We start from the raw sequence: 26,088 nt of genomic DNA, 5'->3' as shown, positions 1-26,088 counted from the left end.
CCATCACTCCAATGGTTAATGAGGGAATTATTTCTTTAGCAATTCCATGACATAGAAGAGAAAAATCACAGTCTTTCATGTTTTTTCTCTGTAGGAAAATTCTTCATGGAGAAAGAAATGCTAATGTAAATGTTGGAAAGATATTATTGATCATCCTCTGGCCTGATAAACTTGGACAAAGGTCCTACAAAAATAAAACTAGAACTATATTTATTGGATGCATTTCCAAGTCTCAGGCCAAGATGAGAGGCTGCCCATTTTCTTACAAAGGAGGATCCAATCACAGACTGAACTGCATTTGCATCATCATAAACTCAGCAGAGACTGGTGTATATTCCTGTATTCTCACCCAAAGACAGTGTGATAACTAAGGAGACCAAACTGGAGAGAGAAAGAAGACATCATTGCAGTCTTCCCAACATTCCTAGATAGCACCAGTCATGAATCTCCACTTTTTTGGGAATAGCCTGCCACAAGCCCTACTCACAAGCACCTGGAGAGTGACATATGACCAACACAGGGAGCCCTTTTCTTATCCAGGGTCAGGTAGAAGAGGGCTTGAGTACTGTATCTCACAAGGGCAGGTGTCATTCTAAGGTAAGCGACATATACATGTGTCTACACACACCAGATCTCTAGGATTTTTTTAATCTAAAAATTCCACTTCCACTGAATAGCATACCCTTCCTACCATTTATAACCACTCTTCTACTTTCTGTTTCTAGTATTCTATTTTACTTATTTTAAAGGTTTATATTATTTATTTGAAAGACAGAGTTCCAGAGAGTGGTAGAGCCAGAGACAGAGGTCTTTCATCCACTGGTTCACTCCCCAAAACACCGACATAACCAGAGCTGAGCCAATCTGAAGCCAGGAGCCAGGAGTTTCTTCCAGGCTTCCCACTCAGATGCAGGGGCCCAAGGACTTGGGCCATCTTCTCCTGCTTTCCCAGGCCATATCAGAGTTCTGGATCAGAAGTGGAGCAGCCAGGACTAGAACCAGCACCCATATGGGATGCTGGCACTGTAGGCAGGAGCTTAAACCCACTGCCCCACAGTGCCAGTCCCTCTGACTACCTTATTTATTTCATATGATTAGAATATTGCAGTATTTTTCCTTTGGGGACTGATACCTGTGGCTAATTTCATTTAGTAAAATATATTCAAGGTTCATCCATGTCACAGGATTTCCTTTTCTTCTGTGCCTGCATAACTTTTCACTGTGAGTACAGGCCACACTAGAAATCTTGGCTACAGTGAATTATGCTGTGGTGAATAATATTTATATGTTGCTTATATTGAACTTTCAATACTTTTAGATGTATACTCAGAAGTGAGAGTATTAGATCACATAAAAATTCAATTTTTAATGTAATTAAGAGACACTGTTTTCTGTGGTGGTTGTGCAATTTTATGTTACCACAAACAACACACATGTGGCTGAAAATCTTTGTATCTTCACCAACACAATTGGGTATTTCTTTTTTTTAAAGAACAGGAGCAGGAGATCTTATTGGCCATTTCCAGGCCATGGTTATGAAGATCTCTTTGCATGTGCACTCAAAGTGATTCAGCATTGGGCTTCATTGTCAATGTGGTGCAATTGCTCCTCACCCAGGGAGAAGTATACGACTCTGTTAAGTACATTTTCAACTTCGTGCAATGGTTCTTTTTTTAAAAAAAAAATATTTATTTATTTATTTGAAAGTCAGAGTTAGAGAATGGAGAAGCAGAGAGGGAGAGAGAGGTCTTCCATCCAATGGTTCACTCCCCAATTGGCCCCAATGGCTGGAGCTGCACCGATCCAAAGCCATGAGCCAGGAGCTTCTTCCAGGTCTCCCATGTGAGTGCAGGGGTCCAAGGACTTTGGCCATCTTCTACTGCTTTCCCAGGCCATAGCAGAGAGCTGGATGGGAAGTGGAGCAGCCAGGACTTGAGCCAGCATCCATATGGGATGCCAGCACTTCAGGCCACCCACTGTGCCACAGCGCTGGCCCCTGTGCAATGGTTCTAACGGTAGGTCTGGTGGTATCATAACCCCATCTGGCTATCAATACTGTTTCTGTTCCAGGTAACTTTCTGTTAGTAAGGCCAAACACAGATTTCTGTCTGAACATTTCTCTAGCTTAGGATTCACATAAAAGATGAGCACCATCACATCATTCTTCTTCCCATTCTATCTGCCATGACCTAGAGTGTAGACCTATCAGGCTGACCCATATTTTAACTCTTCCAATAAATTGTTCCTATATGGGACAGAACACCCTACATGAGGCTCCCAAAAAACAGACACAAAAGGGGAAGTAGTGTTGCAATGCCCAAGTGGGATCAGAGTGGTGACCTTGCCTAGAGTTTCCTTCTTTGGGACAACCCATGTCACCATGGGGTCCTTCCTGCCCAAATGTCTGAGGTATCAATAATGAGAGCTGAGCCAATATCTGCAAGATTTCTTGAGTCTGGGCACCTGGAAAGTCAGGACAGAGCAGAACAGATGGCTTTCTCCAGTGGGCCTTCAGCAAAGAAAGCTTAACACAATGAGTTCCAGGTTCTATTGTTGACTTTCATCAAGAAATTGATTTCATTTCTTGGGATCCACTTTCATAGGATTCCTCAGCAGAAAAGACCTCTCCAAAGTCTTATCCTCCTTCTGGCTCATGCCATGTCCATAATCACATAGCTGAATCCCAAAACCCCAGGGAGTGCTGGGTATAATCAGGACCCAGCTTTGCACAGACAGAACTGAGTTCCAACATGGTTCCCTCTAAATGCTCAGTTATGTGACCCTGAGAAATCACTGTACCTCCTAAAGACTCTGTAGGCTGGGCAATGGCAAGTAGAATGGCAGTTACTGGGAGTTAGGGAGAGTGGAATTATAGGAAATTTTCATTCATTGGGTAGAGTTTCAGTCTCATAAGGAAAAACAGTTCTAAATATTGGTCACACCGCAATGTGCTTATCCTCCACATTGCTCAACAAACACAGCAATGTGCTTATACTCAACACTACTCAACATACACTTAGAAATGCTTAAATGATAAAATTCATCAGCTGTATTTTGTTTTGTCAGTACCACACTAACAGTACATTTAAGAAGTGATCAAATAGGGGCTGGAGCTATGGCACAGCTCCAGCCTGTGATGCCTACATGCTATATGGATGCCGGTTTGAGTCTTGGGTGCTCCACTTTCCATCCAACTCTTCACTAATGTGCCTGGGAAAGCAGTGGGAAATGTCTCAAGTACTTGGCCCTGGCACACACATGGGGTACCTGGAAGAATCCCCTGCCTCTTGGCTTCAGATTGGCCCAACTCAGGCCATTGTGGCCATTTTGGGAGTGAAGCAGTGGATGGAAGATCTCTCTGTCTCTACCTCTCTAACTTTGTGTTTGAAATAAACAAAACAAATCTTTAAAACAAAAAAGAACTCTTGATGTAAACAAGGCAAATACCCCAGTTGCCCCTCTTCCAGGCCCACTCTCTGCTGTGGCCTGGGAGTGCAGTGGAGGATGGCCCAAGTGCTTGGGCCCTGCACCCCATGGGAGACCAGGATAAGTACCTGGCTCCTGCCATTGGATCAGCGTGGTGCACCGGCCGCAGTGCGCCGGCCACGGCAGCCATTGGAGGGTGAACCAATGGCAAAGGAAGACCTTTCTCTCTGTCTCTCTCTCTCTCACTGTCCACTCTGCCTGTCAAAAAAAAAAAGGCAAATACACATCTCATAAAAGTTAACATGTTATGCTTTCTCAGAAGCACCATTAATACTTGCTAATTTTGTAAAATCTCTTATATTTGCCCATTTCCACAATAACATTTCTGATTCCATTTTGATGAGCTGCTATGTTGATTTTTTTTAATAGGAATCAGCAGATGCCATCTTTTCTTACTAAGGACACTGATGACAGAGTGCAGAAGCCATGTTCAATGTGAGTGAGGCCTGGATCCCCTCCCTCCTGGCTGTGTTTGAGGGAGACATAATTTGGTCACCCCTGGCATCTTACACTAGGTGGAAGCAGGTGTGTCTTGTTATGAACATAGGACCATTTGTTCACAGCCAGGGCTAAATCCTGGGGCCTGTGCATTCCCTCAAAAGATGTGCATGCCTGAGCCCCAACTCCTCATGCACCAACAATGCCACAGCAGGAAGAACAAGCATGACCCTTGCCCCTGCAGCAGGAGCTAGTTCTATCCTCACTTACCACTTGCACTGACAGGTGGGATGGATCACTCCCTGAAGTCCTGGGATGATGCTCTCAGTAGAAGACATGGATTTGTGCCAGGGAAAAGCATCAGAGCTTGAGGATCATACAAGCCCAACCCCATTTCTGCATAACAAAATATTTCTTCTGTTGTGTTTCCTTGGAGTAGAAGTTTTTATTTTTTTCTTTTTATTCATCATTTTCTACATCTTGAAAATTTATTGAGTCTTCTTCAGGGTTCTATGTATATTTTGAATTCCTCATTTTGTTCCCATATCATTCTTGATATTGAGTTGTCCACCTGTGTACTTTTCTAGGTTGAACAACATGTATACTCAACCACAGAGCACTACAATATGTAAAGCAAATGTTGACAGCTCTGAAGGGGTAAACAGCAATGGAACAAACAGAAGAGGCCAATACTCCACTTTCAAAATAAAAGAGGATATCTAGGTGGGAAATCAATAGAGAGTGGTAGATTTGAACACTGTAAATCAACTTTTCCTAACAGTTACACAGAGAGCATTCTACCCGACAGCAGCAGAACATGTGTTCTTCTCAACAGCTGTCAAAAATTCTCCAGGTGGGATCATCTAATTCAGAAAAAAATATGTCAACAATTTTTAGAAAATTGAAGTCATACCACTGTCTTTCATAACCCCAATAGAATAAAAATAGGAATCTATTTGAGAAAAACTGGAAAAGTCACACATACGTGGATCTCAATCCACACTGTCAGCCATTGGCTTGAAGAAGAAATGAAAAAGGAAATAAAAAATATTTCAGTGAGTACATTCTGAGTTTTTTTAAAGATTTATTTATTTATTTGAAAGGCAGAGTTACACAGAGAAAGAAGGAGAGGCAGAGAGTCAGGTCTTCCATCTGCTGGTCATTCCCCAGATGGCCACAATGGCCGGAGCTGAGCCAATCCTGAGCCAGGAGCCAGGAGCTTCTTCCAGATTTCCCACATGGGTGCAGGGGTCCAAGAACTTGTGCCAACTTCTGCTGCTTTCTCAGGCCACAGTAGAGAGCTAGATCAGAAGTGGAGCAGCCGGGACTTGAACCGGTACCCATATGGAAAGCTAGCAGTGTAGGTGGTGGCTTTACCCACTGCACCACAGTGCCAGCCCCTATTTTGAGTTTTGAGCTGGGACCCATATCAACAATCACAATCCTCAAGTCCAGGCTTGGGTACAAAGAGAAACCAGGTGGACATGGAAGGTCACCAGTAGAAAAGCTCTTTGAACACTGAGAACCATGGGGATCTTTAAACAGAGCAGACAGAAGTCTTCTTACTGCCCACAACAAATTTAGGAGACCAGGATGCTGATGCTTATGACCGAGTTCAAAGGCAGACTGCAAAGTCATATATATTTTATTTAAAATATCAACATTCCATAGTCTGCTGAGCTTTATTTTATAAATGGATTGATTATACATGAGCTCCCCCATAACACTTAGTAAATAGCTCAGTTTGCTCATTCAGCATATGTTCTTTACATATCAGGCACTAGACACTATTCTAAGTATATGGGATGGAGCAGCAAAAAGACACAATCAGGAAGGCTGCTTTTTCATAGGTCACAGACTAGATACGAAAAAATGAATGAAAATTCACACTGATGCCATAATAAGTGCTATAAAAACATAAGTGTGTGATATAAAAAAGTTGCTTTGAGTACTCTGACCAAATCAATCCATTTCCTCCTAAAGTGTAGTATCCCCAAATGCTTGATCATGATGGGAGATTTTATTTTGCTGAAAGGCAGAGTAACAGGGAAGGAGATTCACATGCATGAAGGAGGAGTGCAGAGAGAGAGAGAGAGAGAGAGACTTCCATTCACTGGTTCCCTCCCCTAAATGGCTGCAACAGTTGGGCCTGGGCAGACTGAAGCTAGCAGTCAGGAACCCCATCTGAGTATTTCATGTGGGTGGCAAGGAGTCAAGTAATCGAGCCATTATCTGCTAATTCCTAGGCACAGGTTTAGAGGATTGGATCAGAAAGAACACAGCTAGGATTCAAGTTGGCACTCTGATAGGGGATACAGGCATCATAAGTGATAGTTTAATGTGCTGTACCACAATGCCAGTCCCAGCAACTGAGTTTTATGCATGTTTATATTCTTGATGATTATTTTTTATTCCATTTTTGCATTGGAACCTGTGAACTAAACTGCAGTAGAAGGCAGAGAAAAGTTTATTTTCCTGAGAACAAATGTAGGTTTCACTCAGACTTGTTCCTGGAGGCTATTTAACACATCTCAGGTTGTTTCTTTGGTTGACTTTTCTTCTAGATGTTCCAGTGTCTCAGGGTCTTTCACATATTAGTCTCCTTGTGCTCCCCTCTCTGGATCATCTGTTCCAAGGGCTCTTGTTTCCTCACCTATTAACATCCTCCCACTGTCTCTAACTCTCCTCACTGTGTAAATGAGGGCATAGGCTTTTGGCTTGGTGCAGGAAAAGTGCCACACATGCCACCTTAGCAGCCTCCATGTGATATCACTTATCACTTCCAGCTTTTGCATGACACATGCCACAAAACAGCCCAACATGGACTGACCCAACAAAAAAGCCCACAGACAAGTCACACACCAGTCAGCTGAGATGTGCAGATTTGTGGATCAAGAATCTAAGTATATTGCAAACCCTCAGCAGTTATGTCACTGTTGCATCCCAGAGTCCTTTCAACAGAAAGATAAGACTAAGGGAGGTGCTTTAATTCAAGCTGTTGAAAGCATGTATCTTTCTTAGACAAATACTAAAATTACAGGAATTTCTACTATCCAGATCTTTATCCTTCACCAACATTCATCAACTTTTCAAAGCTTGGTTTACACTCTAAATTGCTTAACATCCATTGTAGTGTCATAGTAAATGTTACTATTGTCTGAAATTCTGTGACAGTGGGCATACTTGATGTGAGATTCCTAGTACATCCAGATCTGTATGACAGATTAGCATGGTGTCTTTGGAGTGATTGTCTAACTGCTTGTTTCCAAGAAAACAAGCATTCTATGTGACATCCATCGTGACCAATAGAAATCTGTGAAAATCAGGGCCAGCACTATGTGCAAATATTAGGCCTCAACCTGCAATGCCAGCATCTTGTATGAGCATTCATTTGAGTCCTTACTGCTCCTCTTCCAATCCAACACCCTATAAATACATGTTGGAAAGCAGTGGAGTCATCACCCAAGTACTTGGGCCTCTACACCCACATGGGAGACCTGAATGGAGTTCCAGGCTCCTGGATTTGTTCTGGTTCAGCCTCAGCTATTGTGGCCATTTGGAGAGTAGACTGATAGATGGAAGATCTCTCTCTCTCTCTTTCAACTATCTATCTTTCTCCTTCTCTGTCACTCAGCCTTCTATATTTTAAAGATTTATTTGTTTCTTTTGAAAGTCAGAGTTGCACAGAGAGAGGAAGAGACAGAGACAGAGGGAGAAATCTTCCATCTGCTTGTTCACTCCCTCTAGATGGTTACAATGGCTGGTGTTGGTTCAGGCTAAAGCCATGAGTCAGGAGATTCTTCCAGTCTCCATGCGAGTGGCTGGAGCTCAAACACTTGTGCCATCCTCTGTTGCTTTTCCCAGGCCATTAGCAGGGAGCTGGACTGGAAATGGAGCAGCCAGAACATAAACATATAAGATGGCAGCATCACAGGTGCTAACTTTACCCATTACCCCTCAAAGCCAGCCCTTCTGCCTTTCAAATAAATAAATAAATCTAGTTTTAAAAAATAAATCTTGGAGTATCTTCCTGGTTGTGTTTGAAATCATATAGCCAACGAATGCAATGGTGTGATAACATCATTACAATGAATGGGGACCCAGACACTGGGAACTGATCCTGTGCCCAGCATGTAGAATGTTTGGTAGGTTGTTTTCTAAGTCTTTTTAAAAATCTATTTATTTGAAATAGAGCTACAGAGAGAGAGAGAGAGAAGAGACAGAGAGAGAGAGAGAGAGAGAGAGAGAGACCTTCCTTCCACTGGTTCACTCCACAAATGCCTGCAATATCCAGAGACGGGCCGAGCTGAAGCCAGAAGCCAGGAGCTTCATCCAGGCCTCCCACATGGCAGGCAGGGGCTCAAGCCCTTGGGCCAGCTTCTTTTTTTAAGATTTATTTTGCTTATTTGGAAGTCAGGGTTACACAGAGAGAAAAGGAGAGGCAGAGAGAGAGAAAGGTCTTCCATCCACTGGTTCACTCCCCAGTTGGCCACAATGGCTGGAGCTGCACCCATCTGAAGCCAGGAGCCAGGAGCTTCCTGCAGGTCTTCCCATGTGGGTGCAGGAGCCCAAGGACTTAGGTCATTTTCCACTGCTTTTCCAGGCCATAGCAGAGAGCTGGATCAGAAGTGGAGCTTCTAGGACTCGAACTGGTGCCTATATGGGATGCCAGCACTGCAGGCTGTGGCTTCACCTGCTATGCCACAGCACTGGCCCCTGGGCCATCTTCTGATGCTTTCCAAGGCATGCTAGTTTTGAACTGGATCAGAAATGGAGCAGTCAAGTCTCAAACTGGTACCCACATGGGATGCTAGAATCACTGGAAGTGGCTTAAGCCACTATGCCACAACAGTGCCCCCCCCAATGTTTTGAGAGTGCTCCTGGGATGGCAAGTATTTGTCAAGGGGTTTGTATGTGTCAGACTCTACAGTACCTCAACATGTTATGAGTGTCCCTCATATTCAGAAACCGAGTCACCACTCCTCCAAACCTGTTTCCTCTGAGACTGAGTTTCTGAACAGGACACTGTTGCCACAAGAGTCCATCCATCCTCCAGGTCACAAGGGATGCTGAGATGACAGCAGCTGTCAGCTAGCAAGGGGTCATAGAACACTTCAGCACTGGCTGGGGGTGCAAAAGAACATTTCAATTTTGCAGAGACCTGAAATCTGGGGCCTGACCCTGGAGGAGAGAAGCAGCCTCTGTGCTACTGGGAGGAAACATCACAAGATTTCCCTGCTGGGACCCCAAGTTACAGAAAGATGCTGCTGCTCCCTTTTCTGAACCTCCAAATGACAGGTTTGCCAGCTGCAGTCTTTGCAGCCTTCCTGGGCTCCCTTAACCCACATGAGTAGGCACAAGACCCAACAGACAGGTGCCAACCAATCACTGGATTTGGAGTTTTACTGCACGTCACTATTGCTCCCTAGAGAGTCCAGTTGACACATTTCAGTAATTTCTTTCTGTGGGACACTTGAAGCAAGTTTACTCATCAGTGCAGTGTATAAGCCCTCTGAGAGTGGTTCTGAGTTGGAGTGCTGAGGAGCCATTGATGTTTAGCTCTACCCAAAAGGTAAGGATGAACCCTGGGATGTATGTCATTTACCTGTGTGTTTACCTATTCAAATATCCCCAAGATATCAAGCATTACAGTTATTAAAAATATATCTTGGGTCCACTGTCTGAAATGATGACACCCTATATAGGCACTGCTTCATGTACTAACTGCTACACTTCTTTCTTTCTTTTTAAAGATTTATTTACTTATTTGAAAGGTAGAAATACAGAGAGGGAGAAACAGAGAAAAAGAGGTCTTCCATCCAGTGATTCACTCTCCAGATGGCTGTAATGAATGGAGCTGAGCTGATCCGAAGCCAGGAGCTAGGAACTCTCTCTGGATCTCCCACTCAAGGGTAGCTGCCTGATGACTTGGGCCATCTTCTACTGTTTTTCCAGTCAGAGAGCAGGATCAGAAGTGGAGCAGCCAGGACTCAAACTGGCATCCATATGGGATGCTGGTACTGTAGGTGGTGGCTTTACCTGCTACACCACAGTGCCAGCCCCTTCTGCACTTCTGATCTAGTTCCCTGCTAATAGGCCTAAGAATGCAATGAAAGATGACACAAAGCTTTGGGCCTCTGTACCCTTGTGGAAGACCCAGATGGAGTTCAAGCCTCCTGCTTCAATCTGTCCCAGACCTAGCCATCACTGATAGATCCTGTGTGTGTGTGTTTGTGTGTGTGTTTGTAATTCTGCCTTTCAAATATATATATGTATGTATGTAAATATATATATAGTACATCAAGCTACTGCCTAAAAAAAAAAAAAAAGAAAAGAAAAACACTCAAAATCAATGGCTCCCCTTGTGGCACAGTGGGTTAACCCACCAGCTGTGGTGCTGGAGTCCCATATCAGAGTGCTAGATTAAATTCTGAATGATTGACATTTTGCCCAGTTCCCTGCTGTTCCACCTGGGAAAGCAGCAGAAAATGGCCCAAATACTTGAGTCTCTGACACTCATGTGTGAGATCCAGTTAGTATTCCTGTCTGATGGCTTCAGCTAAGTCCATCTTGGTTGTTGTCATCATGTGAGATGTGAACCAATGGATGAAAGTTCTCTATCAATATGCCTTTCAAATAAATCATTAAAAATAAAAGAATAAAATGCATAAATATTTAAGCTTAATGCTAGAAAGCATTTGATTAAATTCAGCATCTAAGCTTTAAAGAAACTGTTAGAAGAGAAGTAAAATATCAGAATTTTTTATTATAATCAAAATTGTCTCTGAGGAGCCCATAACAATCAGTATCATTAAGATAAGACAATGAAAGCTCTTTTCCTGGGAGTTTACTCTGACAAAGCTACCTCCTTCCATTCTATTTCTGCAACATTGTACTAGAAGTGTAGTCAGGAAAAGGAAACAACAAAATGGAAGCATTAGATAAATGGATCAAATTTTAAACAACAAAATTTTATTTTGTTTTTAGAAAACTTTTATTTAATAAATACAAATTTTGAAAATGTACAATTTGGGACATGCTCAAGCTGACTTGCCCCAAATGGTGGAGTTAGAAACATACCAGGGGACTCCAATTTAATCCCATCAAGGTGGCATGTACCAATGCCATCTCACCAGTCCAAGTGATCAATTTCAGTTCACAACTGATCATAATGAAAGGACTAAGAGTCAAAGGAAGCACATAAACAAGTCTAGTACCTGCTAATACTAACTGATAGAATAAATAAAGGAGAGAGTGATCCAACATGGGAAGCGAGATACTCAGCAGACTCATAGAATGGTGGATGTCCTAAATAGCACTCTGGCCTCAGAATCAGCCCTAAAGGCATTCGGATCTGGCTGAAAAGCCCATGAGAGTATTTCAGGCATGGAAAGCCAAGACACTCTGGCAAAAAAAAAAAAAAAAAAAAAAAGAAAAAGAAAAAAGAAAAAACCTAAATGAAAGATCTCTGTGAGTGAGATCCCAGTGGAAACAACAGGTCTTCAAAGAAGGAGGTACCTTTCTCTGAAGGGAGGAGAGAACCTCCACTTTGACTATGACCTTGTCCAAACAAGATAAGAGTCGGAGAACTCAAGGGGCTTCCATAGCCTTGGAAACTCATGACTGGTGCATAGGGAGATTACTGATGCCATAAACAGGAGTGTCAATTTGTAAAGTCAACAACAGGAGTCACTGTGCACTTACTCCTCATGTAGGATCTCTGTCCTTAATGTGCTGTACATTGAGACTTAATGCTATAATGAGTACTCAAACAGTATATTTTGCTTTGTGTTTCTATGGGGGTGCAAACGGTTGAAATCTTTACTTAATGTATACTAAACTGAACTTCTGAAAAAAAAAAAAAAGAAGAAGAAGAAGAAATTATCAATTCCCAACTTGACTCTCACTGGGATTAAACATGACAATAGGTCTGATCTGATTTCATCATCATTTAAAAAATCATCTATTATTTTTCACTTTATGTTTGTGTGGGAGCAAACTGTTGAAATCTTTACTTAATGTATGCTAAACTGATCTTCTGTATATAAAGAGAATCGAAAATGAGTCTTGATGTGAATGGAAGGGGAGAGGGAGTGGGAAAGGGGAGGGTTGCAGGTGGGAGAGACGATATGGGGGGGAAGCCATTGTAATCCATAAGCCGTACTTTGGAAATTTATATTCATTAAATAAAAGTTAAAAAAAAAAGTGAAAAAAAATTTTGAAAATACAACATGTGGATTATAGCAGTTTTTCTTCCCATCACCACCCTCCCACCTGCAAAACATCCCATCTCCTACTCCTTCTCCCATCCCATTCTTCATTAAGATTCATTTTTAATTATCTTTATATACAGAAGGTCAACTTAGTATATACTAAGGAAAGATTTCAGCAGATTGCACCCACATAGACACACAAAGTGTAAAGTATTGTTTGAATACTAGTTTTACCATTAATTCACATAGTACAAAACATCAAGGACACAGATCTTACATGGGAAGTAAGTGCAGGGTGACTCCTGTTGTTGATTTAACAATTGGCACTCTTATTTATGATGTCAGTTATCACCCGAGCCTCTTGTCATGAGCTGCCAAGGCTATGGAAATCTCTTGAGTTCACAAACTCTGACCTTATTTAGACAAGGCCATAATCAAAGTGGAAGTTTCTTCCTCCCTTCAGAGAATGGTACCTCCTTTTTTGATGGTCCCCTCTTTCCACAGGCATCTCACTCACAGAGATCGTTCATTTAGGTCATTTTTTTGCCAGAGTGTCTTGGCTTTCCATGCCTGAGAAACTCTCATGGGCTTTTTAGCAAGATCTGAATGCCTTAAGGGCTGATTCTGAGGCCAGAGTGCTGTTTAGGGCATTGGTGATTCTAGGAGTCTGCTGTGTATCTTGCTTCCCATGTTAGATCATTCTCTCCTTTTTAATTTTTTCAATTATTTTTAGCAGGCACTGATCTTATTTATGTGATCCCTTTGACAAGTAATCCTATCTTTATGATCAATTATGAACTTAAACTGATCACTTTGACTAATAAGATGGCATTGGTACCTGCCAACTTAATGGGATTTGGAGCCCCATGGCATGTTTCTAGCTCTACCATTAGGGGTAAGTCCGAGTGAGCATGTGCAAAAATGTACCTCTCCTCCCTCTCTTATTCCCACTCTTATTTTTGACAAGGATCAATTTTCAGTTGAATTTAAACATCTAAGAATAATTGTATGTTAATTAAAGAGTTCAATCAATGGTATTAAGTAGAAAAAGGAAATACTAAAAAGAAAAAAATAGTAAGCTACTCCTCAACAGTCAGGACAAGGGCTGACCAAGTCATTGTTTCTCATCATGTCAGTTTCACTTCTACAGGCTTCCTTTTACGTGCTCAGTTAGTTGTCACAGGTCAGGGAGAACATATGATATTTGTCCCTTTGGGACTGGCTTATTTTACTCAGCATGATGTTTTCCAGATTCATCCATTTTGTTGCAAATGATCAGATTTTTTAAAAATTGCTGTGCAGTATTCTATAGAGTGCATATCCCATAATTTATTTATCCAGTCTTCTGCTGATGGGCATTTAGGTTGATTCCATGTCTTAGCTATTGTGAATTGAGCTGCAATAAACACTGAGGTACAAATAGCTCTTTTATTTACCAATTTAATTTCCCTTAGGTAAATTCCAAGGAGTGGGATGGCTGGGTTGTGTGGTAGGGCTATATTCAGATTTCTGAGGAATCTCCAAAGTGTCTTACGTAATGGCTTCACCAGTTCACCTTCCCACCAACCATAGATTAGTGTGCCTTTTTCCCCACATCCTCTCCAGCATCTGTTGCTTGTTGATGTCTGCATGAAAGCCTTTCTAACTGGGGCAAGGTGAAACCTCATTGTGGTTTTGATTTGCATTTCCCTGATGGCTAGTGATCCTGAACATTTTTTCATGTGTTTGTTGGCCATTTGGATTTCCTCTTTTGAAAAATGTCTGCTTAGGTCCTTGGCCCATCTCTTAAGTGGGTTGTTTGTTTTGTTGTTGTGGAGTTTTTTGATCTCTTTATAGATTCTGGTTATTAATCTTTTATCAGTTGCATAATTTGCAAACATTTTTTCCCATTCTGTTTGTTGCCTCTTTAATTTTCTGACTGTTTCTTTTGCAGTACAGAAACTTCTCAATTTGCTGTAATCCCAATTGTTAATTTCAGCATTTTTTGACAGTGTAACTGGCTTAATTTTTAAGTTTTATTTTGAATTTACCTTTCAAAATGTACCTAGGTATTATATGCAAGAAATGCTTTTATATAATAGGTTGTCCCCTGGATTACTTATTACACAAAACTCCACTGGTACTACACATTTCAAGTGTTTTTGAATCATAGAACCTAAGAATTTGTGAAAACCCAAAGGAACCTTTAAGACTGGAGGAACTCTACAACAGCTCAACTTTGGGCTTGATTGGAGATGGGAGAAGGGGTGTTCCTGTACTGCATTTCACATCTCTCAAAAATAGGAAGTGTTTTAGCAGCTTAAAGCTTTTTCAGTTATATTATAAAACTCATTACACACTAGGATTTCCTCTGAAATATAATTTACATCCCAATCAGTCATTACATACACTGGCACTTCAGCACAGGGGCAAACTAAAAACATTTCAGACCTTTAAAATTAGGCCATAGTATAAAAAACAATCCATGGTCTTACATTCAGCAAGTTCATACCAAAATACTCTTTGTAAGATAAAAGCCAAGAAAACTTGACATATGCTACAAGATTACATGTATTTACATGGCTCTTTCTTCCCTAGTGAAGGTTCACATTATACAGTTCCCCACTTTAAGCAAGCTTTGCAGGGATGTTAAGGTCACTGACAGAATAGCTTGTGCAGTGCTATAATACAAAATATGTATTTGAAAGCTATTGAGTGACCTTCAAATACTGTTCCTATAAAAAATGGTTTGGATGCATTCATTAGCAGACACCTATCGAACTGCAGTTAAAGAAGGCTGATGGGTAAACTTGTGCCCTTCCCATTCACCACTGCATAATCCACTGAACTGTAACTTATTAAGGAAAATTCACATTTTCTTTTGGCAGTGCATTGGGTTGTTGACATTACTAGTTTGTTTCTAGAACATAAACTTTCAAAGGTTCAACTAGTTTTTGATCCTTGTGTTAGGTGATTAATTTGATTCACTGACCTTAAGCAGCTCACTACTGATCCATGAATGATAATCATAACTACTTTCCCCCAACAGACAATAGAAAACTTATTTCTTTTGCCCTCCCCTAAATCTAAACGAATGAGAATCCAAACTTGAATGGTTTCACCTCAAAGTTACTCAATTGAGGACACTTAGTAGGAAGCACAATTATTTAGTTATCTTAAGTTGCACTGATACTACCATTATATCACAGTGCACACAAAACAAATGAGATATATGCTTATACTAATCAGTTTTACACAAATAAACTCCCTAGTCAAATTTGTTTCAGGCCAATTTAAACATTAGCACTTAACAGTTTTATACCTGTACTTTAAGTCAGGTTTTAAGTTGAAATGTCATTATTTCTTTATCTGAAGGATTAAAGGAAACAGGACCCCAGTGGCTAGGTGGTTTGGGAAGAACACTCGGTGATGGTGGCTCACTGAGTTTGGCTCCAGCATAGTTCTGATTGGCTTGTGGCTTAAAAAGTAAGCTAGGACTTGACAAGTTCGCGTTCCAGTTTTGATTATTTGGGAAGTTTTTGTTCTTCTCTCCGTTTTGCATGGCTTGCCATGTGGCTGCTGATGAGTTGTAACCATGTCCTCTTTCTTTTTTCTTATGAACAATCTTCATCTGGGAATTCTGATCCTTGGTCTTCTGTCTGTTAAGCTGCTGTTGGTTCTTACTATTTCTAGACTGAGGGGCTGGAATGTTATACCTCTCTCCACCACCCATCTTCAGCTTCTTTGTCACCTTTCAGTCTGCTGCCCAGAGTGCAGGGTTCCCACCGCCTGGCCTCTTCCTTGCTGCCGCGCCTAGCTTTCTGGCTGATCCTCTCCTTTGTCTCAGGACAGAGGTGTTCATGGGCCGGTCTGCCGAGTTCAGCCTAGGAGCTGAGGCCAACATATGAGTGTCCTCAGCACACAAGCGTGAGAGAAGTCCGACTTCACGCTCGGAACTGCGGCGGCCGCTGCCTCTCGACATAGAGGCCTCCCTCCCTTTCCAGGGAGAGACGAAAGCAGGGATCAAACAACCTGCAAGCACCGACCAGCTAGCAGCCAACGGCCTGGTGTCTCCAACCAACATCCACCTCCTGCCTCTACAGACCAATTTTAGCATTGACTGCCTGTGCCTCTAGGGTTTTTCCCAAGAAGTCTGCCTGTGCCTATATCTTGCAGGGTTTCTCCCATGTTCTCTAATAATTTGATGGTGTCGGGTAGTAAGGTTAGATCTTTAATCTAAGTTGAGTGGATTTTTGTGTAAGGTGTAAGGTAGGGGTCTTGCTTCATGCTTCTGCATATGGAAATCCAGTTTTCCTAGCACAATTTGTTGAACAAACTGTCCTTGCTCCAGGAATTGGTTTTAGCTCCTTGATCAAATATAAGTTGGCTGTACATGTTTGGATTGATTTCTGGTGTTTCTATTCTGTTCCACTGGTCTATCCATGTGTTTCTGTACCAGTACCATGCTGTTTTGATTACAACTGCCCTGTAGTATGTCATGAAATCTGGTGTTGTGATGCCTCCAGCTCTGTTTTTGTGTACAAGATTGCTTTAGCTATTCAAGGTCTCCTGTGCCTCCATATAAATTTCAGCATCATTTTTTTCCAGATCTGAGAACAATGTCTTTGGTATTTTGATTGGCATCATATTGAATGTATAAATCGCTTTTGGGAGAATGGACATTTTGAAGATATTGATTCTTCTAATCCATGAACATGGAAGATTTTTTTCATCTTTTGGTATCCTCTTCTATTTCTTTCTTTAAAGTTTTGTAATTCTCATCATAGAGATCTTTGACATCCATGGTTAAGTTTATTGTAAGGTATTTGATTGTTTTTGTAGCTATTGTGAATGGGATTGATCTTAGAAGTTCTTTCACAGCCATGGCATTGCCTGTGTATATAAAGGCTGTTGATTTTTGTGCACTGATTTTATATCCTGCTACTTTGCCAAACTCTTCTATGAGTTCCAATAGTCTCTTAGTAGAGTTCTTTGGATCCCCTAAATAAAGAATCATATTGTCTGCAAAGAGGGATAGTTTGAGTTCTTCCTTCCCAATTTGTATCCCTGTAATTTCTTTTTCTTGCCAAATGGCTCTGGCAAAAACTTCCAGTACTATATTGAATAGCAATGGTGAGAGTGGGCATTGCTGTCTGGTATCAGATCTCAGTGTGTTGTGTTCCAGATTGCCCAGATAGAAAGAACCAGTGAGACTGACCATAATGCAAAGAATGAAGGGACTTTATTTGTAGGTCCAGCATGCTGGGGCCCCAGCCGCCCATGCAATGCAGTGCTGGGAGACCAAGACCCCCTTCTCTTTGTTCTCAGGGTTTTATAGTTCCCAGGCAAACAAGTATTACATCTGCATTCCTTCCTTCCCCTGGGCCTGCAGGAGCAAGGAGGGCCTACCTTATTGGTTGCCTCCACCTGGTCCTGCAGACAGGACCAAGTACTGCCCGGTGTCAGGTTTCATCTTCTCATACCAGGGGCATCCTGGGCCTAGTCAGTTTTTTTGTCTTGTGAGAAGCCTGTCATGGCATGGCTCTGGCCTCTCACAAGTGGAAATGCTTCCAACCTTTCCCCATTCGCTATGATACTGCCTGTGGGTTTTTCATCAATTGCCTTGATTGTATTGAGGAATGTCCCTTCTACACCCAATTAAACAACAAAATTTTCAGTATATGTGGTTGACTCTACAATCTACAGAGGTAATCCAAAACAAACTGTAAACTGGCAAGATAATTAAGTGATATTAGTGAGTATAAGATCAATATATATCAAGTGGCTTTCCATGTAGCAGCAGGAAAAAATAGAAAGCCATTTTAAAGGACAAAATACAGACTAGAAAACTTCTATAGAGTATATTTAAATATTTTTCAAATCATTAAAAAAGCAAAATGACCTAAAACAAAAATAAGTCAAAAAAATGAAGAAAATGAAAAGCTCAGAATTCATTAAATTTTGAGTAAATTTCATCTCTTGCAAAGGAGTTTATTGGAAGCTCCAGGTCATAAGATCCCAGCAGAATCACAGACATTGGAGGGTGGGAGAGATCCCCACTCTCATGTGGTTGAGTCATCATGAAGGTGACAGCAGCCCCTGCTCTTAGGAGAGCGAGGCCCAAGGAGGGTGAGCACCTGCAGACCTGAGCCCAATACTCAACCCTCACTACCCCCACCAGCCACAGCCTGGATGAATGGCACCCCTTCTCCCCAACTGTCACAGAAATCTAGTAGGTGTGACTCTGATTGGCTGCATCTTCTCTGACATGATGCCTTCTCATTGGCTCAGCAAACTGTCCAATCAGACACACTGGATCAACAATGAAGAGCAACATGGGGTCTTTTTCTTCATGCTGCTAAATACAGCTTCTCCAGTCTGCTGCTTATAGTGGTTCCACGAGGCTCATTCTTTGTCACCTGTGAAGTTCTCTCACTACAAAAACCATCAGAAGGATGCCTGGAATCTGGAATATGGTGAGTTTGTGGGGTTAGTTGCCTCCTGCTTGCAAGATGGTATCTGGCATGGGACACTGGATATCTTCTCATTCCTGAATGTGGTGACTTTGGCTCAGCCCTAGAGCTCTGTATTTTTCCAAATTGTGTGGTTAGGATGCACAGGTTCTCAGGGAGAATCCAGATTTCATGCATGAAATTTGGGGCAGAACCCATGACTTGTGGGATCCCCTGTCCCTTGTTTTTCCTCCTGGATAATGTAATTCCCCTCAGTTAGGAAACAGGTCACTAAATCCACAACCCAGTCCTCTTGCCACAGCTCTTCCTAAGGGAGTGAGGCTCTCATATTGTGGTTGCTGGGTATGAGCTGACCCTGGGGCAGAGAGCTGGATTAGAAGTGGAGCAGCCAGGTCTCAAACCGGTGCTCATATGGGATGCCAGCGCTTCAGGCCCAGGCATTAACCTGCTGTGCCACAGCACCAGCCCCTGTACTGTTTGCTTTTTAAAAATTGTAAAAGACAATGGACTTTTTTGTTTACATAAATCATTGATATAAGACAAACCATTTTAGACTACTTTAGAATAATTTGAAATTCTTTGCTCTTATTTTAAAGGCTTTTTAGGATTATTTCAAAATGCAAATTAAGGAACCAATAGATAGGGAAGAGAAAAATGAGAATGATAATGTGTCTTGGCACCCAAGATGTGTTCCAAATAACAAAGAGGTAGCTTTGGGATCCACAAGAGAGAAGTCCCACACTTCCAGGAACAAAAAGTGCTTGCCAAGGTCTCGCGTGCACCTAAAGGTCAACCAATGAGGATCAGATGCACCTCAACCTTTAACCCCCATGCCCTGTATCTATAAAAGGAGCCCTCCCAACCTCTGAAGCCTGACTTGCCTGGCCCCCACTCTGTTGGAACTGGTGAACCTTGCCCAGGAGGGGAATCCAAATAAATACCTGTAAACTGATTCATTTGGCTAGGAAGATTTCTTACACACTGGACACCTTGCACAAAGAATGCAAGTGATCTTTGTCCTAACATGACATAAAACTGGTGTTTGGCAAGGAGAGAGAGGAACAAAGCAGAACAAATAACTTAAGGAATATAAGGGAATATAAGAATGTTACAGATTTGTAGCAGATAACTTTGTGTGAGGTTGCTTTGGCTGAGATTAGAAGGAAATTATTTCTATGAGTTTCTCATGTTATATAAGTACAAAGACAGAACTATGGATTTGGGCAACATGCTAAAGCAATAGTTATTTAGTTACAGGTATATATATATATATGTATATATATTTATCTGTAAAAAGATACATATATGTGTATATGTATGTATATATATCTGTAATAAGTCATATATATATATTTATATATACATATATATGTATATATATACACATATAAGTCTTAATGTTTCATTTTGAAATCTATTTTAATGCAATTTCCCTTTTAGTAATTTCTACTTAATTGCTGATTTTCTTTGTCAAATTTCTAGGCATCTCCTGTAAGTTATTTCTTCCTCCTTGGTTCTGACTGTTGTGACCTGACATTAAAACTGTTTTATTTAGAAACCTAAGGTTATGCCTACTTCACTAGGATAACTTGATTCTTCTGTCTTTTTGTTAGGTAAGAAGTCAGAAATTAACCTATGTGTGTGACAAGGGCCTAAGGAAAGGGACATCTACAGCAGTCCAGCATTCGCATTTCAAAGTCACCCAATAACATTGCAGGTGCTGTCCAGTATCTGCACTTCAAAGTCCTGCCCTCAGACCCTGATAGCCTTCCAGGGGGCCCTGCCCCTTCTACCTGGCCTGATAAGCATCCTTCCTCTAAGGCAGGCACCCTAGAGAGAAACCCCTTGGCTAAGCTAGCCAGGCTTCCCCTGTCTGACTTCAGTGGGAAACTCAGACAGGAATTTTTTGTATTTACACCCAAGAAGTCCTTTGTTCTGGAGAAGAAGGAGACAGCAAAAAGGTGGAAAGGCAAGACCCAGCCCCTTAAAAGCCCCAGCCTAAATGTGAACTAGGCACTCTCTCTGGTTTGTCTGGAGAGGTGCCCATCTGTTCTTACGGACGTCCCAACCCTGATAAACTTTGCTACTTTGCTTTCCACTGCTCTCTGTCTCACACCTGAGTTCTTTCTTGCACAAATACAAGGACCCTTAGCTTCTCCAGTGGCATTTCCTTAATGTGTTTAATTTTTCCCATGTAATCAGACAATTCCTTTAGCTTTTGTTTCTAAGGGTATTCTTCTATCCAAGGCTTTCGTGTTCTTCAATAATGTTTTTAGATAGGAAGATAGAAGTTAGCCTATGTGTGTGAAAGCAGCCATGGGAAACAAAACACATGCCCCGCAGAAGTTATGCAGTAGTCTTAGAAGCATGTGCAGGCCAGCAGCACCAAACAGAACCTGAAGGGGGCAGTGGGAATGAAAAGAGGGACAAGGGTCAGAGAATGGAGCCAAGACAAGGCTCGTTTATTCCAGTGTCTCAGTGATATTTATACATAACCAGCTATAGGTCAAGGCAACACAGAGGATAAGACCATACACAAGCAACTTATCGGGCTTTCTGCAACACAGTCATAACATAGTTAATTTTAGCAGAATGTTCTTGTTTGATCATTCTCCTTCAACATGGGAGTACATGACTTTTTTATCCCAGGAATTCCACAAGCCAAGACGGACCTTGACTTGTCGATGACTTCTTTATGGGCTGCCTACAGAAGCAGGCCTTGGGAAACAGCCCGATATTTTATACTACAAAGTCCTGCCTTATCCCAATAACTTCATAGGTGGTTCTAGTCTTCCTCTCCAATAAACACACACCCAGAAAACACTGTTTGCTTGGTGCAAAGAAGGCTACTGAGTCTGATAACATTACCTAATTTTGTACCTGGGAAATCTTTTGTCTAGGAGAGGAGTGTGTGTGTGTGTGTGTGTGTGTGTAGAAACAGTGAGAAGTAGACACCCAGCTCTTAGAAATCCCATTATTGACCAGTGCCACAGCTCACTAGGCTAATCCTCCACCTGCGGCACCAGCACCCCAGGTTCTAGTCCCAGTCGGGGCACCAGATTCTGTCCCAGTTGCTCCTCTTCCACTCCAGCTCTCTGCTGTGGCCTGGGAAGGCAGTGGAGGATGTCCCAAGTGCTTGAGCCCTGCACCCACATGGGAAACAAGAAGCACCTGGCTCCTGGCTTCATTCAGATTGGCACAGCGCCCACTGTAGTGGCCAATTTGGGGGTGAACCAATGGAAGGAAGACCTTTCTGTCTCTCTCACCGACTATCTGTCAAATTAAAAAAAAATTTTTTTTAAATCTATTGTAAATTTCCACAAAGGCCTCTGATAAAATTGACTGTGAGGAACAAGAGTTAATAAAGCAATAAAAGATGTTTTTCCAACAGAGTGCTTACTGAATCTGAAATGAGGATATAATTATCTTCATGTATGTTAGTGTCCAGTACCATCACTGGGACTAGAGTTGCTTTCCAAGTTAAATGCTCAAGTAAATTTTTCAGGAACAATAGGGTTAATTGAGGTTACTAACAGCAGGAAGTAATTATATTCAGTTGATTGGAGCTTTTAAAAAGGAATTTTAACCATACTAAAGCCATCCTCCTTCTTTTTTCCTTTTCACATTTTATATAGCAAAAACCAATTACTGATATTGTATATTGCCTGAATTACTCTGGTGAATAGTAGCATTTGTATAATGGTGGACTTTTGCCCCAGCTAACAAAGCAGCCTTCACCCAACTGATGGTGAGTCCCCTGGTTAAGAAGCCTCATCAGAAAAAAGCTTGGGCATTTACATATTGTCAATTAAGGTGACTCATTGTTTTATTTACCTCCCCTGAAGCTACCCTTGTCCTTTAAGAAACCCTTAAGCAGTTATGGTCTGGGACAGCAGTAGAAGATGGCCCAAGTCCTTGGGCTCCTGCACCCAAGTGGGAGACCCAGAATGATCTCAGGCTCCTGGCCTCGGATTGACACAGCTCTGGCCATCACAGCCAATTGGGGAGTGAACCTTTGGATGGAAGACCTCTCTCTCTCTCTCTCTCTCTCTCTATCTCTACCTCTTCTTCTAACTCTGACTTTCAAATAAATAAATAAATCTTAAAAAATTAACCCTTTAACAGAGATAGAACATTTTATATCAAGAGCTCTCTCGTGGCTGTGCTGTGGCATATAGAGCTGGACCTCCACCTGTAGTGCTGACATCCCATGTGGTCACTGTTTCATGTCCCTGTTGGTCCTCTTCTGATCTGGCTCTCTGCTTTGTGGCCTGGGAATGTGGTGGGAGATGCCCAGGGGGCTTGGGACCCAGTACCCATGTGGGAGATATGGGGAAGGCCCTGGCTCCTGGCTTTGGATTAGCCCAGCCTCAGCCATTGTGGCCATTTGGGGGGTGGTCCAGCTGGTGGAGGACCTTCCTCTCTGGCTCTCCCAAGATGCCAGCTTCCAGAAATAAGCTCTTTCTTCTTACCAACATTCATCCCTGTGCAATTGGCTACCCACATGGTGAACCATAGGGCCTGATTAAAAGATTTAAAAAGAGTTGCAGAGATTTCTATATTTTTCTGTGTCATAATGTATGCTATGCATTATGTGTGTGTACTGCTGTATGTGTAAAAGTTGGTTGTGCTTGTTTGTGTTATTTAAAATCACAACGTAAATTCACCTAAGCACAAACACTAGATGAAAAGATGATGCAGTGTTCATTGCTTCCTATGAAGTCCAATTTAAAGTTGTTCTGTGGCAAGATCATGACTTAAGAGAATAACCATACTTATCTAATATGGTAGTTTCTCAGGCAATGTAAGTGTAATTGCTGAAAAATGAATTGGTGGTCTTTGCTGTGGCACCTTGTGCATCATCAGGTCCCTGCAACCTAAGGGATGTCTCCCTCTCCTCACCTTCCTGAGAAATAGACTCAAGTATGCACTGACTGGAGAGGGGGTAGAGAAGATAATGTAGCAGTGCTGGGTCAGAATCCACAGCAAGGTTCAAGCTGATGCTGCAAGCCTTGCTGGATTTGTGGATATGTGTGAGATGGAGCAAACATCAGCATCAAGCCAACAGGTGAGCATTTCTGCCTGATCTTTGACACCACAGGGCCATCTTGCTGTTCACTACATCACAGAAGCCACATGGTGGCAGACATGAGCTGGAGGTGGTATACAAACTGAACACACACTGAAGAGAATGCCCAGTACGAGCTGTGCAAGGTGAGGAGGATGACTGGGTACAAAGGGAATCCCACCCCGATGGCTCATGATGCTTGTGCCATGCGCAACCCAGATCCTCTCCTCAAGGTGATCACAGATGGATTACTGATTTGGGGACCCTATGCAATTAGACCTCAGGTTTTCCTGCCCAGGGATAAGAGCATCTCTTACTTAGAGTGGCTGAAGAGAGATAAAGCAGTGTAACAGCTAGAGAGACCAAGGGCTACTCTGCAGTAGGATGACTTTTTTTGAATTGCTAAATGTGAAAGATAGATTTTTCTAAATACATGTACTCTTGCCTTAAAATATATAGAAGGCATTGGGCCTTTTGGTAAATTTTTTTTTGACAGGCAGAGTGGACAGTGAGAGAGAGAGAGACAGAGAGACAGGTCTTCCTTTTGCCGTTGGTTCACCCTCCAGTGGCCGCCATGGCTGGCGTGCTACAGCCGGTGCACCACGCTGATCTGATGGCAGGAGCCAGGTGCTTCTCCTGGTCTCCCATGGGGTGCAGGGCCCAAGCACTTGGGCCATCCTCCACTGCACTCCCAGGCCACAGCAGAGAGCTGGCCTGGAAGAGGGGCAACCGGGACAGAATCTGGTGCCCCGACCAGGACTAGAACCTGGTGTGCTGGTGCCACAAGGCGGAGGATTAGCCTAGTGAGCTGCGGCACCGGCCCGGTAAATGTTTTCATAAGTTGTTAACATATAACTGTTCAAAATTACTTGCGAAGTTTTCACTAAACAGTAAGTTTCCAAGGATAAGAAATAATTTTTTAAGATTTATTTATTTAAATATTTGCAAAGCAGAATAACAGAGAGAGGGAGAAGGAGAGAGAGAGAGAGAGAGAGAGAGGTCCTTCATCCACTGGTTCACTCCCCAGAGGGCTGCAATGGCTGGACCTTGCAGATCTCAAGCCAGAAGCCAGGAGCCTCCTCCCACTCTCTTACATGGGTGCAGGGGCTAAAGGACTCTGGGCCACCTTCTCTGCTTTCTTAGGTCATTAGCAGGGAGCTGGATTGGAGTGGAGTAACCAGGACTTGAACCAGTGTCCTTATGGGATGCCAGCACTCCAGCACTGCGGGTGGAGGCTTAACCTACTATGCCACAGCACCAGCCCCAATAAGAAATAATTCTAAGTCAATATCCCAAAGCCTAGAATTTTTGAAAGATTTATTTACGTATTTGAAAGGCTGAGTTAGAGAGACAGAGACAGACATCTTCCATCTACTGGTTCATCCCCAGATGTCTGTAATAATCAAGCACTGGGCCAGACTGAAGGCAGGAGCCTGGAGCTCCATTCAGGTCTCCTACATCAGTAGCATGGGCCTAAACAGTTGTGCCATTTTCCTTTGCTTTTCCCAGGCCATTAGCAGGGAGCTTGATCTGAGGTAGAGCAGCTGTGATATGAACCAGTGCCCATATGGGATGCCAGCATCACAGGTGGTGGCCTTACCCATACATCACAACACTGGCCCTGACATTAAGAATTTTCAAAGTGGGGGCAGCATCATAGGTTAAGTGCAGTCTATCATACCTGCATCCCATAAGAGTACTTCTTTGAGTCCAGACTGCTCCACTTCTAATCCAGCACCCTGCTAATGTGCCTGGGATAGCAGAAGATGGCTGTGACCCCTGCCACACATGTGGGAGAACCACATGGACTTTCCTGGCTTCTGGCTTCACCCTGTCCCAGCTCTGGCTGTTGTAGATGATTGGGGAGTGAACCAGATAGACAATCTCTTTCTCATTGGCTTTATTTTTCTGTAACTCTGTCTTTCAAATAAATAAAACTAGGATTTAGTCCCCTGTGTTAAATCAGTAAAGTTTTTTTAGAAAATATAAATATTAATGATAAATATTTGCTAGAGATTTTTAATATTTGATTTTAAAGTATGATAACTTTCTAAAAAAGATTTATTTATCTGAAAGACAGAGATACAAAGTGAGAAAGAGGAAAAGAAAGAGATCTTCCATCCAATGACTCACTACCCAAATGGCCTCAATGGGTGGGGGTTGGGTCAGGCAGGAGCCAGTAAGCAGGAGCTAGGAGCACCTGCTGTCTCCCACACAGGTGCAGGGACTCAAGTACTTAGGCCACCTTCCTCTGCTTTTCCCAGGTGCATTAGCAGAGAGCTGGATCAGAAGTAGAGCAGCTGGAACTCAACTGAGCCGGAGTCCACATGAGTTGCTGGAGGAGGCTTAACCTTCTATACCACAGTGCCTAAAATTTTGATAGAGAGAGAGGGAGAGGCAGAGTGAAATGTCTTCCATCCACGGGTTCACT

General features: G+C 42.4%; 1 pseudogene; it reads right to left on the bottom strand.

The window, feature by feature from the left end:
- Positions 1 to 15,432: 15,432 nt before the first annotated feature.
- LOC127486969 (proline-rich nuclear receptor coactivator 2-like) lies at positions 15,433 to 15,944 on the bottom strand (annotated as a pseudogene).
- Between the last annotated feature and the right edge of the window lie 10,144 nt (positions 15,945 to 26,088).

Source organism: Oryctolagus cuniculus, chromosome 7 (assembly GCF_051225735.1).
Source record: "Oryctolagus cuniculus isolate XC-2025 breed Fujian yellow rabbit chromosome 7, ASM5122573v1, whole genome shotgun sequence".
Lineage (NCBI taxonomy): Eukaryota > Metazoa > Chordata > Mammalia > Lagomorpha > Leporidae > Oryctolagus > Oryctolagus cuniculus.
Note: the sequence above shows the minus strand (reverse complement) of the source record. Positions and strands in the feature narration are given on the sequence as shown.